Genomic DNA, 15,073 nt, shown 5'->3' with positions numbered 1-15,073 from the left:
ATTCAGTGTGGTGGGTCAGAGAGAAGCTATTCCCGAACCTGGTAGTTTTTAGTCTGCATGCTGCAAAAAACACCACCTGGATGGGAAGTGAAAAAGTCATGACTCATGAGCTTGATTTACACTGTCATCAATTGCCAGATCCATATTTAGGCTTACAGTTCTTTTGGCGAAAGTAACTTAAGTAATGCAACAGTAGTGTAATACATTACAATTTAAATATAGTAAAATTGTTGTGTATTGTAGTGGATTATTTTGGAAAGACAGTAACATGTAATCAGTAATGCATTACACTTTTTGAGTGACTTGCGCAACACTGGTCTTAACTAGTTTTGGACATGAAAAAAGGAAAGGCATGATGGGGGCACATTGACTGACAGAGTTGCTTGCAACTTTAAAAGCAGAATAGCGGAAGGTCATTTATGGTATAATTGTCTTTGTACAACAGTAACATCCGGTCAAATTATTCCACATTATTCCATTTTCTGATTGGAGAAGACGTGTTCTACGCGTCACTAGGAGTGACGGTATTCCCCCACATACTATGTTAAACTGTTCATATCTATTTCTCACTCCGCCTAGGACATTCCCCATGGAATAAAGTCCCACAAACAAAACACAGATAAAACAATTTCATATATTTTAATTTTCAAAAAAGGTGTGACAACATTTCATTGATATCCAGCATATAGTTAACTAAGCTCACGTGTTCTTCAAATGCTCAAGTTATGTAAAGAAATACAAGTAGTCCTCCTGCTCTTTTGTAGAAATCTTTCGACTTTCACCCTTCTTCTTGATTGTTGGTGGGTCAGAGCGTTGTAGTAGTTTTCTACCAAGCTGAAATAATACAGCAAAAACTATGTTAAATCATTAAAATTCACAACAGCAGCATCAATTCATCTTTTGCTCTGAACCTTCTTTTTTAAATAGTATTCTGAAACTTCCCAATTGTTAACGAATGAATGATTTTTTTTGTCTCATCCCAACCGTACAGTAGCTCAAATATAATGAAAAGGAAAACAATGTTTGATGGAATGAAAATGGGTCCCCTAAGAAAGTTAGATGAAGGGACTTTGTTATTAATCACTGGAAAGTTGAAGTACCAAACCTTTTTCTGGCTGCCACGTATAGCTCTTTCCCGGGCCAGTTTGCATCTCTCCTCCTTTTGCTGCTGTACCAGCTTATACATATCATCCCTCAGTCTTGGTGGAAAACGGGAAAACAAAGATAAAAGCAAATGATTCCTTGAGTTTGTCTCCGTTTGAACTGTAGGCCTATAGTTGGTGTGTGCAGGGACTGCTATTTCACAAGATGCTGCTGCATCACTCATTACTGAATGCGCTGGTGTGTACTACAACTTGAGTACCACAGTGAAACTGCAGCGCAATGAGTGTGCATTTACACACGTTTACATTAAGTGTCCCATGATACTAAGTAAGACTAAGCTGTGGGGTGGTGGTGGTTTGGGTGGTAGTTCTAGAGGAGTCTGTTTGGCAGCAGAAGGTGGCAGGTTCGAGCCCCGCTCTGCCTGACCCCATCAACCACCCTTCAGCAAGGTGCTTAACTCCAAATTGCTCCTGGTGGTAGGGTGGTATCCCGTGAATGAGGGTGTGAATATGAGGCATACTCTACAATGTGAAGCGCTTTGAGTGCTTGAGGAAGTGGAAAGGCGCTATATGCAGTCCATTTAAGCCAGAGGTTTTCAAATTGGGCGCCGGGTACCGCGAAGGGGTGCTAGGGGGGCCGCGGCAGGTTTGCAGGAAAAGTTTCTTGACAGCAGTTTCTATCAATCAGAGGTTGAGTTGTGTGCAGACAGGGGAAAACAAAAATTGAGAACCCATGTATAGCAGTTGTAGTAAAAATAACACAATTCAACTTAGCTAATGAACACTGAAGAGTAACTGTTAACCCTTCATTGGCAACACCTGTTCTGGTTGTCTCACTAGGCCCAGCAGCTAACTAATTAGTCCTCACAGCAAGCAGTGGTTGCCATTGAGTATTCTACAGCAGAGTTCTAAAATAAAAAAAATAAAAAAGACAGTTACTCTTCAGTGTTCCATGCCTCCCTTAGTTAGCCACACCTGTTCTGGTTCTGGGTACTGACAGTTCATGTGTTGTGCAGTAAAAAGTAGGCCTAAACCAAAATAAACCAAATAAATAACCTTAACAATATTCCCATTAGTTAAGAACTGCATTATAATAATCTATTGCATCTCTGAACATTACTTCTATTGTTGTCAAGTTATTATTTTATATATTCCAGTAGGGCACTGCCACTGACTAACAGACCTAGACTATGATTGTGAAAAGGGATGCAAAGAAAAATAGTGTGGCATGACCCATGTAAGGTGGGCCTTGGCTGCAATATGTGGGGGGCCTTGCCATAGTAAAGTTTGGGAACCCTTGGCCTAAGTAATGAAAATGAGAATAAGACATACTATAAGATATAAATATTAATAGGCCTACATATTCTTTGGAATATGTTGGTGGAGAATGTCTTGTGTTGCCTTCAGACTCCACCTTCATCATCAATACAAGATTTTAGTGAAAAATGATTCATGATTCATGCAACACTGGATGGAAATAAATCTTGTGTCATTGCAGACATTTTTTTTGTTGAAAAGCCGAAATGGCACATCAAATGTGTGCTATATTCAAAGCTAAAAAGTGTTCCTACAACACATTTGAGTTATTATAATGCAGTATTATAATGTTATTCTGTTCCCCACATGAGAAAATATAAGTTATTATTTTATACAGTAATATTCTCATGTGGGGCACAGACTAACAGACCTAGACTATAATTGTGAAAAGGGATGTAAAGAAAAATAGTGTGGCATGACCCATGTAAGGTGGGCCTTTGCTGCAATATACCGGTATGTGGGGGGGCCTTGCCATGGTAAAGTTTGATTTAAGCTGTATGCAGTACACGCCAGCATGGCTTTATTTTTCATTATTTGTCTGATTTCTCAAACTCCAGTTCGGTTCGATTTCAGCTCGACCTAGACCGCTCCCTAAACCTAATTTAGCCGTCAGTGAAGTTGTGAGGGCGTGGCTTAGAGCACAGCGGCAGTTTTAGACGCCACGGGCTTACTCTTGATGTCAAATATTGCCGCCTAGTAGTCAATGAGTGGAAAAGGGATGTGTGGCCATGATGAGAGTGTGTTTTCGAACCTTATGCGGGCCTCCTTCTCCTTGGTGGCCCAGATCCTCGTGACCTTGTCCTGAGGCAGCAGCTCCAGGGCATCGATGGACTGCAGCATCTTATGCTCGATGGAGGTCAGCATCTGCAGCGTGCTGATGTTGCCGTCCAGCGGCCCCGCGCAGCAGCGGTACACCTCACACACCTTCTCATGCAGCTGCCGCAGCATGGCGTCCTGTGCAGCGAAGTGGGGCAGAGGGGCAGAGCGGAGCAGAGGACACAGACATGATCCTTCAAAGGTCATGAAAGTTCTCAAGCCTTTAGCAATACAGGTGTAAGTGTGAGGCAGGAAAGCTTGAATCAAAGAATGAATATTCTTCAGAGGGCAGCCAGCGCACTGATTGGCAATCACTTAGTTTCAAAATGCTCCACAATAGTCAGTGTGCATAAATGATGCTCTTCAGCCAGTCAGCCGGCTAGCACCTTATTATGTTGAAGTCTTAGTATGTGTGCCTCCTACCTTGTACAGTATGAGGAAAAGGAGGAACGGGCCACCATGTGTACAGTATGTATCATACAAATGCTGTATTGTCCATATATGAATCACTTTGTACGTTTTATGCTGTATGTATCTCTTCCCTATGTCAGAGTAGAGGTAATGTTACGTACTGTCTGGTGGACTATTTCTGTTTTTAGCACAATGAAAAAAAGAAATTACAGACCTGTTTGTCAGCTCTGAACTCCCCGAACAAAAACATTTTCGACTTCAATTGCAACTCTTCGTTCTTGACCTTTTCTCGGTCTATAGCAGCCTGTAGAACTTCTATGTGATTCTCAAGAACCTCCGTCTTCTGTTTTCTAAAAATACAATAACACAAATTACCCATGTAATCTTTTAGTAATCACAATTTCAATCAGAACTGTCTCTTTGTTTCTCAATCTTGTGGTGTCTGTTAAGACTAAGTGAGACAACTTTACATTTTCTTCTTCTCCTTGGCCAGTTGGGTGGTGATCTCGTCCATGGCTTCCTCTGTATACTGGATGTTCTGGATGTAGGAGAGGTTCTGCTCCTCCAGCTCCACCAGGAGGTCCAGCATCTCTTGGGGATCTTTAAAGTAAAGCTCGGGCTCCTGGAAGATTCGATTGATAAGGAGGAGACGGTACATTAAGAGCTTCTTTTGGAATCAATCCGACGTTATGTTCTAAGCTGCTATCATATGGCTGCCTGCCACGCCCCTTTAGGAGACAAGCGGAAATTCGGAATGGATGAAGTTAAATGGGAAAGTCACGGCCATGTAGGAGACCGGACTTGATCCTCCTTCGTTGCATTGGTGCCACGTGCTATGATTTATCTTGGTTGAAAATCTTTGCTCCTGGACACAGCCAATGGAGTGGTGAAGCAAGGCAGGCAGACTGCATAAAACATCACGTTCTTTTTCTACTCAGTATTCTTTGGCATTCTTCACTTTTTGAGTTTGTCCATACATTTTTCACTCACAGCAAATCTTTAAAGCAGTGGATTTGAATGTACAAACCCCAACTCTGGTGAAGTTGGGACGTTTGGTAAACTGTGAATAAAATCAAAATGCTATCATTTTAAAAACATTCAATCAATTAATTAGATGGAGAAAAGTAAAAAGGCAACATATTAAGTGTTAAAACCGAGAAAAACTATTGTTTTGGGGGACATATCATGTACTCATTTCTAATTTGATAACTGCAACACGTCTCAAATAAGTTGCGACGGGGATCAGTGAAATGTAATAAACATCCAAATAAGATAAAACAACAAAGAAAAACATTTCAAAATGAATTGTACTGATGAGTGTCCTGGTACAAGACCATCACAGAGAGGCTGAGTCACTCAGAATTAAAGATGCAGAGGGAATAATTACCATAGTTATCACATGCATTTTTTACTTCCCTTTGATTTACCATGATTGAGTGTATAGAAGACATATTTTTGTTATTAAAATCATTGTATAGGTTCATGACATCATGAAATATATATTGGTTGTAGTCTCACTCTAGCACTCCAAGAATTACAGCTACTGAAAATGTACCATATTAAGAATGCTTCTAGGGCTGTCCCGACTATTCGACGTAATCGATTACGTCGATTGCGTAAATAAGTCGGCGTGTTCAACATACCGTCGATTGCGTGATTTGCGCAACAACAAAAAAAATTATTATTATTTTTTTTTTTTTTTACTTTTTTTTTTACGATTTCCGTTTTTGTTAAAAACTATTTGAATTACGATATCCTTAGTATTTTCCTCCTGGAGTAAATACATCCTATAGAGAAAACAACAAGTGCTTGAAAGACAGGGATCACAAGTCTAGTCAAGTTGTTGTAGTTAACTTGGGTTTGGGAGCGATATAAAAAACCTTCAGAGAAGGGACAGTTTTAATGAGTTAGGTGGCAGGCCTTCATTGACACAGGAGAGGAGACATCGGGCTGCATATAGAAATAATGAATGTGAATATAGACATACATGTGTAATATGTTGTTCAGCCCTTTTAATGGGAGGAATTTTGAAAAACTGGCCCTGTGACCAGCACCCCTCATGTAGAATGTGTACGCCTGTGTGGGGGAAAAGGCATAGCCTACCCTCTTAGACCCTTTTTGTCTATGCGTTAACAATTTCACAGTGCTCTTAAATTCTTATCTCTGCTCCTATTTTGTTTTATTATTTTTTTCATTACATAGACCCCTGCATGAGGGACGAATGAAACTGTGTTGTAAACATAAATGATTCACTGTACTGTATTTTTAAAATATAAATGACAATGTACTACTATTATATATACACATGTCATGGGAAAAATCTTATGTAGCCTTGTTTGTCAAAATATAAGTGGCTGAAATGTAGGCCTAGGCCTATAGTTTCTCCATGCGCCAATGTCATACTATACTCATTGTTTTGCATTTACGCTAAGTGAATAAGTGATTTGAACTGAAACAAATAGATATATTAGGCCTGTATTTATTAGTCTGTGACTAATTTATAAAATGTCCCCTTTTTTAGAAATCATTGTCCTAATAGGTCCTATGTGCACTAGGGCACTAGGGCATATCACAGTTTTTGCCTTCCAAAAAAAACCCCCCAATAATCGTGACTATTCGAAAAAAATAGTTGATAGAATAATCGGGAGAAAAATAATCGTTAGGGACAGCCCTAAATGCTTCATGTGTCCACATGATAAAGGGGTTTAACATTCTCCTATTCACCGAGCCCACTTGAAATAGACCCAGAAGACATGGAAAACTGTCCTTTGCTTACAGAAGTTGCAGAAGTCAATTATTTTTGAAAATCATACAGTCTTGCACATCCTGTGCTACAGTGAAGATGGACCATCCAACTTGTGTTAGTGCTAACTTCAAAAGTCAGCCTCCATGATGGCATGGGGTGCAGTACTGCATTGGTTAAGTTGTTCTCACTCATCTGTAGAGTTAAATACAGTGCTGAATGATATGGGTTTTAAACAGCATGAAAAGCCACTCGTGCATTATATTTTGAAGGGAGATCTTCAATTACTGCCACATAGTAAGGACAAATTGCATTCTCTACTATGTTTAAACAGTTTAACTCCATCATAAGGACCAGCAGGTGATAATATGGCGGGCTTTGATCTAGACCTGTCACACTGTAAGCACTACACAAAGTGCAAACCATGACAGGAAATACACCCACCATTAAAGCTGGTGAAATCATGTCCAATATAGGAATTAACACTGTTTGTTACATGAAATAATTTCATCGGTTAATGTATTTAACTGTTAAGTGTTGTCTTTTGTTTTGTTTTAGTCTTCCTCGACATTTGCTGCCTTTTATTGTCCCCGTCCCAACTCTTTTGAGACGTGTTGTTTTTACATATTCATTAATAGCCCCCAAAACAATAATTTTTGTCAATTTTGATGGCTGATATGTTTTCTTTGTGCCATTCTCCATCTAATGTACTGTAAGAATCAGATGTTTTGAAAATGGCAGTATTTTTCATATGACTTTGCCCAGCAAAAGCTGTTAGCGGCCCTGTCTCCATTATTTGACTAGTTTCGACAAAACAAGTGAAGGATTGGCTCATTAAAAAAAAGAGAGAGAGAGAGAGATTAAAAGGGCCACAATGGGACTATGCTGCTAGCTACATGAATCAGATCAGTTACCATATTACCTCATCGCTGTCAGACACATCGGAGTCAGTTTTATGTCCATCATGTGCTCCTGGGGTATTTGCCTTTGCTTGCACCAGTTGTTTCCCTCTGTGTTGTTGAAAAATAATCACATGACTCATTGTGTATGTGTACAAAAAGTCTTAAACTTGGTTTATCAGGGCCAGATATCAAATGCTCATGTGACGATGACATACCTCCCTGATAGGACCCTTCTTGAGTTTCGTCTCGTCAGACTAGAGCTTGGTCGTGGATCAGCTGTTTGGTTAAAAACAAAGAAAAGAAGTTTATACTGCATATTTATATGTGTTTGTTGATTTGATCATATTATTCTTTTTTACTCCTCTCATGTAGCCTGATAAACCAGCCTAAATGTGAGACTGGATGTGTAATTTAGTCTGGTCCTGATGAACGATACATTCGAAGATTGTTGATGAGAACAACCTGATGTTTTTCAAACCGTGCCTAATAGGCCGGCGCTCTGACCAATCAGCGATCTTTCTCGTTGCATATGCTTTCCCAACGTTTTTTGGTGTCCAGGGGGTGGCGCTGTTTTACTAGGCTACCTCTCATGATTACCTTTCACAGGAGGAGAGGGTTGGAGAAGTTTGCTTTCAGCTTGCTTTAGGCGTCTCCTGTCTGCTCGTTTGTGCTTCTGCTCCTCTCTCCACTCAGGTGGAGCGACCCGAACTAGAAACTTCTTTTGCACCTGATAGTTACTAAGGATCTCCTGGTATTTTGAAATGTCACTGGTGATGAACGACAATAAACACAACAACAGTTTAACAAAGGTAATGCCATCTTACAGCCACTTCACTATACTTATTACAAGAGTTAAAAATTCTAGCTTTAGACTTGGAACACCATCATTTTTTTTGAAATATGCTCATTTAGGTGTAAAATAATCATATTGCCAAAATTGAGCAAAGCATACACGCTGAGGTACTCAACCAGGGAGGTACACTAAGAAGATGGTTAAGTGATCAATCAGGCTTAGTTAACCTACAGGAGGTGGTAAACCTGCTAATCTGATATGGCCTACCTGCAGACATCATTTAGTCAATCATCCCGTTTTATATTCAAGAAGAACAACACGCATTAACTGTAGCAAGCAGATGGAAACACAGGTACAGAGCATATGCTTGTAAGCATCATCTTCAGTGCTCTATTGGAGCCATTCTGGCCATAAAGGTGTTACCTTTTAACAGTCATCATTTCTGATGTCAGTTTCTTAATCTCTGCTGTTTTCTCCATCTTGGCCATGGTTTCCTTCTCCGCCCTAGAAAGAAATAATCTAGTTGAGGATTATGTAAGAATGCAAGTGACCCCTAATGGTCTTCTTCATCATGCATCATGGGGAAATAGAGCTACTTAGTGCAACTGTAATGCTTAGAGAATTGATACAGGAAGTCATGTGCAAAAATAAGTGGCTTCTACAATCTAATAGACATGATATAAGCCTCTACTAAACTACTGAAGCGTCTGTTAGGTTTGTAGTGTTTTTCAGTAGCAACACAATCTATCTACTTCATTAGGTACAATGGCATAGATGGTGTAACAGCTCTATAATATCATGTGCTAGTGTTGCACTTACACCATGAATTTACTTTTACTTTTGACACCTCTGCTAATAAACAGTAGATGAATGCTGACCGTTTGACTGCATCTCCAGCGTTTTGATCGTTGATCTTCAGGAACTCCTCAAAGGCCTGTGCTCCCCCCTCCAGGTCCTGCTCTGCTCGCTTCACGCGCTGCGTCTCCTCCTCAGCGGCCCTCTTCAGACGCTGGATATTCTCCATCTTCATTGCCAGCTCATACTGTGAAGGATATTCTTTCAGAAGTGAGACAAATAAAACTGCTACACTTCCTTTTGCTCTCACGGTTGTGTTAATTAGGTACAGTCAGTGTCAAAGTATGTAGTATCATGGATATACTTGGACTGTATCTCATGGTTAGGTTTAGGCATGCACAGTGTAAGTACATAATATTATATGTTGATACATGTAGTAGTTACACTGAAAGAGCCTATATAAATTCAGTGTTTGCAGAAAACCGTGTGCACATATTCTCATTCACAGTGTTTAATTGCCAGGCAACTTCACAAAAGTAAAGTTGCCTAATGACTACAGTTAATCCCTGCAAATGATGAGTAGACCTATGTGGTAGGACATTTTTGGTAACCATGGATATCCTCCTGGCCAAAGGAGGTGTGCAAGAAATCTTCAAAAAACAAAAACAAAAAAAAGCAACTAAGGCCTATACAATCGCCTCAAACTGCCAGCAGTATATCCTTGAAACTGCCCAAACCTTGCTACTGCCATATTTGAGGCATTCAAGATCAATAAATACACCTATTATGAAACACAGAAGATTTTTTTACAAATCTGTCCACCTGTTCAAAATCCCACAAACAAAAATCAGCTATCTTGAAAGTTGGCCATCTTGAACGTGTTAGCTTCCAAAATATAATCAATTCCTGTACCTATTATGGGTGTTAGGACACACAGTATTTGGTCTAAATCTGCCCACCAGTTCAAAAGTTATCACACAGACAAAAAGACGGCCATCTTGAAAGTTGGCCAACTTAAAAGTGTTGACCACCAAAATGTAAACAGACCCTCTACATATTATGGAGTGTTAGCATGGAATATGTAGTGCAAATCCATGCAACCGTTCCAAAGTTATGGGCCAAACATAATGTCAGCCATCTTGAAAGCCTTGGCTTTCAAAAAACCATCAGTTCATCTACCTATCATAGTGCATTAGCACAACATTAGCTTGGTGCAAATTCATCCACCCTTTAAAATGTTATTGCCTTAACATGAACTATCTGTGGGAGATGCGCTCAGACCAAAAACAGAATATCCCTGAAGCACCATGTTTCAGGAATGTAAGACGAAGTGAGACAAAACACATTAATTGAATGAGAAAACCCATGTGTGGTTATTGTTAAAAAAGAGGGGGGAAAACAGATAGTTTGAATTGTTATTTGTAATGTTAAGTGTGGTATTTACTGCTGTCTGTGAAAAATACAAATACAATTTTAAAAAGAAGAAGAAGAAAACCCAATGGCAGTGGTCTTGTGTCTTCAGTTCACCTGCACAAGGAACATTTGTCTTTGCCTGGTCTTGTAATCCTGCAGGCTCTCCTTGCTGCTACGGCGGCCTATTAGAATGAGAGGCAACAACATGCAAAACATTTATTCATGTTTAATTCAAGTGTGGCCTGATCGACGGTTATTGTGAAAACTGCATGTAGGCCTACATGCAGGGCCAGTGGGCCTGAGAGTGCAGACCGTCACCAAGGAAGCTGTTAGAACATTTGACTATTTCACACCCTTGATTTTTTTTTCAAATCTTTCTTCTTTTTTTAATGGAGTTGTCAAAATTGGAATTGCAATATTCGTCCAATCCCACAATGGAGTAGTAGAATCTTTTTTTAAAATCCTGGATCTGCATCACCAATTTCCAACAACTCCACAAAATTTCATTCAAATCCGTTCTTGACTTTTTGAGTTATCCTGCTGACAGACAGACAAACAGACAGACAAACAATCAAACAAACGAACAGACAAACCAATACAAACGAAAACGTTACCTCCTTGGCGGAGGTAATAACTTTGTTCTTCTTGCACATTTCATACAAGTTGCTGCTCAAAGTGATTAACAGTTAGATTAACGACAATATCAAAAATAGGCAATAAAAATAATGAAATCAAATAAATAGATAAATAAAAAAAATAAAAAATAAAAATGAAATAAATCAAATAGGTTGACTAAAAAGAAGACAAATGGAAGACAAAAGTTTAGACTAAAAAAGAATGTCATAGAATCACAAGGATAAGAGAGCGTCAATGTGGTCCCTGATGGCAACAGGGGTGAGGAAAAAACGATTTCATCTCATTTGTTTTCATCTGATCTTATCACCTCAGGCTGTCTGAAAAGACTCCCCCTCCCCTTTTTTCCCTCAGTAGGACATATTGATCCGTATGTCAGAAAATCCGAGGTAGAGAAGGGCCTAAGCAGACTGTGTTTACCACACACCCACAAATACATTCTTACCCGTTTTGATTACTGACACCCAGGCAGTGTTCTCTCTTTGGGTGGTTCGTCTGGCTCCCCATCTGGCCTCTCCCTTAGCTCCCTAATCATTGCAGAGCAGCACCTGCGGCGTGACAGTACCGTGCTCTTCTCGTGAACAGGCAGCTTCTTCAGGAAGTCCATCTCCTGGAAGATATCACCTGTTACGCTACTGCTCGACTCTGCTGAAACATTCATAGCCAACTAAGACAAAAAGTGTCCTCCTTTTCAGACATTCTGATTCTGAACTTGAAATGCCCAACACAAACTTTTATCTTCCTTTCTGAACCTCACTCCTACAGCGGTGCGTCAAAGCAATGAAAGATGCAGATTGAGGTGAGGTTTTGCAATCATCTATGAGATAAGATGCAGTTTGTAGTGAATTCCTATCACTGACGTTTGCTAGTGGTCCTACAACAGCCTGCACGCAGAATTGGAGGTAGCACTGTGTATAACATTATCAAAAATCTAAATTCTAATGACCAAGTCTTAATATGTTACTTTATATTCTCAATAATGTCTTCATAACCATGTTGTTACACTGTTGTTGACGCTTTTCAGCAAAGTGAACCGGCAGGCGTTATAGGTACACTTCACAGTACAATACTGCTCTGGCAAGTAAACTACTCTGGCACCAAATACACTCTAGATCTAGAAGATGTTAAATCACCTCTCTGAGTGTCATATTGCATTATGATCAACAGCAGCAAACCTTTCATTCAGCTTTTTAGCCATCGATATTTTAATTTGAACTGATCCCAGGCCAGAACATACTATTATGGTTATGAAAAAACCTTTGCTACACAGCCTACTCGTGGAACAAAGCAGAGAAAAATGTAGGCCCACTTGTTGTTTTAGAATGGTTTCTGCGGCTCTCTTTTTGAAAATGTCATGTTCTGTGGGGATGAAAAACGGATTTCGATGCTTTTTGCCCTTCACTGTGAACAGTTCACCTAGACCTGTTATCAAGAAACACAAGAAAACAGTTAATTCACATGTGTATGTTAACATTTTTAAATTTGACTTTATCTATGTGAACAAAGTTACCTTACCTTCGGTATTCCTACTTTTAAGCCAAGATAAAAATGATGGTTCATGATCCATGTCACTTTCAGCTATAAAATGAAAGAAGAAGAAGAAGAAGAAGAAGAAGAAGAAGAAGAGGAAGAAGAAGAAGAAGAAGAAAGCAATACATTAACAAAGCCTTGAATAGGTTAGTCCTTATGCCAAGTAGCCTACCCAAAATGGAGCATAGTTGGCAAATAGACCTACTTGTGATTTCCTTACACCAACAGTTCACTCTGGATTATGTTTTGAATTGATATGACCTCTGAGATTGCTGTCACTAATGAATGATTCCACCCCACAAATTGGAAATTTGTGTTTGGCATGTCTGTGTGTCCAATTAGACTCCATGCATGTTTACAAGTTATGGGCCTAAATAGACTGCGCATGCATGCATACCTATCAGACCACACCTTCTTCTTATTATTGCTTGACGGCCTTCTTCAGACGTTCCCCCAGATTTGCCTTCTGATGACATGTTGTAGCCTACAACAATTTAAAGAAAACAACCAGCATTGATAATATATATATATTTTTTATCACATGTTGACACAAAGGATAAGATGAATTGTGCAAATGGGAGACAAATTAGCTTACTTTACTGATATAAACCATACCTTTTTGTAGTGTGGGCAATACCACTTCGTCGTTCATATTTTCTTCCCACTGTTTTAGTTAGAGAGAGACAGATTTTTTTTGCGGCGATTGCCAAGCTAGCCTAAGTTGTTTTCAACAACATTAATTGAACATATCGCAAGCAGCCTCAATAATGTAACCAAGCACAAGCATTGCAGACATACTTACGTGTTCCTAGCCTACCTTCGCTTCGTGACAGAAAATAAGAATTGGTTGCTAACTTTGTTTCCGTTTGGTCTCGTAGCCTACTAGTCTCCGTCTGGTGTCGTTCTTTGGAATTTTATTTTGACATGTTCGAATCATAACACCAACGAAAAGGCCTATTTAGATCTTTCTTTTGAGGAAGTGGCGATTAATAATGCAGAATCAACGTTTGTTATATGACCATGGTGGGCCAAGGGCGGGGAACCTTTGTCATTCAAGGGCACTTCTAATTTCTCCAAGGACCGTTAACGTCCTCCAAGGGCCATAGGCCTACTATGAACACAAACTAGGATTTCTCCCTGCACTTTAGGCCTATAGGCCTATTGAAGACAGCCATACAGACCCCACCATCTCCATACCCCCTGAATACTTCATTGTATTACAAATGTAATTTCTAAGATTCCTTTACAAATTATGTCATATTTCATGTGAAGCTATATCAGGGGCCGGATAAATCCACTCAAGGGCCGCAAACGTCCCTCGAGACATATGTTCCCCACCCCTGGTGTAGGCCTATGCTGCTGCTGGGAGGAATTGTGGTTGTAGTTAACATGGATGGTGCATTGTAGACTAGCCTTTAGGCTACTGGTGTCATCCTGTGTAGACCAGTGTTTCCCAACCAGGGGTACGTGTACCACTAGGGGTACGCGAGCACACTGCAGGGGGTATTTGGAAAATGTAATTTTAACAAATATTTGGAGGTTAGTTACATTGGGATAGAGAAAGCGATATAGAACTTCACTTAGGGGGTACTCATGGCACACGAAAAGGCTTGGGGGTACTCAAGACAAAAAAGGTTGGGAAACACTGCTGTAGACCCTACAGACGACAGCTGTTTGGGCAAGATTAAATGTGGTAACTAGAAAATAAATCTACCTTAGCTAATGACTTATGGGCCCTTGTCACAGCAATGATATTCCTGCACATTGTAATTAATGTAAGCTATTTAGATGAAGCCTATGTAAATGGTAATAAATGGCCCTTGAGACATAGGTTCCCCATCCCTGGGTTAGACCAAAAAACACAGCCTATATATTGGAAATGAGACTTTGACCGCCCTGCACAGAGGCGCATCTTGTCACCAGGCTAGGCAGGCAACCGCGTGGGGCCCCTAAGCCCCTATATAACGAATAACAGTTCACACTTTACTACGGTAGTGGCGATTTTGTTTCAAATGTTTTTTTAATTTTCGCTTGGGGCCCCACAATTACCCTAGAATCGCCTCTGGCCCTGGATCATAGGTCAGTAGAAGTTGAAAACCAGGGGCTGTGACAGAGGATTTGGGGCAGGTTAGGCTACTCATGAACTGTTAACCTACAGTCACTGGGTGAAGTAGGCCTACAACTGACTCCACACAAACAGGTTAAACACACATGCATACGCCTACAGAAGATCTCATCAATATCATGAAACGTCAACACAGTAGGGATGGGACTTAAACTGATATACTGGCTGAAACACCTCAGCTAGTAGGCTTCCATCAAAATGTTCAGCAAGTAGGAGCGATCTGTTGGTGGTAGCCACAGAACTTGTATTTAGGCCTACCTGTTTCTGTCTGTGTGTGTCCCAATGGATTAAGCCACAGAGACATTTTAGGATTGATTTAAGACAAAAGAACATTTTGATAAAAATCTTACATCACCCATTTGTTTCCATTTCACAAAAACAGTTGCTTTTGATGAAAATATTGGTGTGATTAATTCATTACAATGTCAAATCAATTTGTTCATTATTAAAATAGTGAAGTGAAGTCCCATCCCTAGTATTCTAGCATTTACT

The 15,073-nt window shown here is 39.9% G+C and overlaps 1 pseudogene; it reads right to left on the bottom strand.

The window, feature by feature from the left end:
- Positions 1-620: 620 nt before the first annotated feature.
- LOC134447200 (cilia- and flagella-associated protein 100-like) lies at positions 621-13,375 on the bottom strand (annotated as a pseudogene).
- Positions 13,376-15,073: the final 1,698 nt, after the last annotated feature.

Source organism: Engraulis encrasicolus, chromosome 4 (assembly GCF_034702125.1).
Source record: "Engraulis encrasicolus isolate BLACKSEA-1 chromosome 4, IST_EnEncr_1.0, whole genome shotgun sequence".
Taxonomy (NCBI): Eukaryota; Metazoa; Chordata; class Actinopteri; order Clupeiformes; family Engraulidae; genus Engraulis; species Engraulis encrasicolus.
This window is presented reverse-complemented; position numbering and strand designations above follow the sequence as displayed.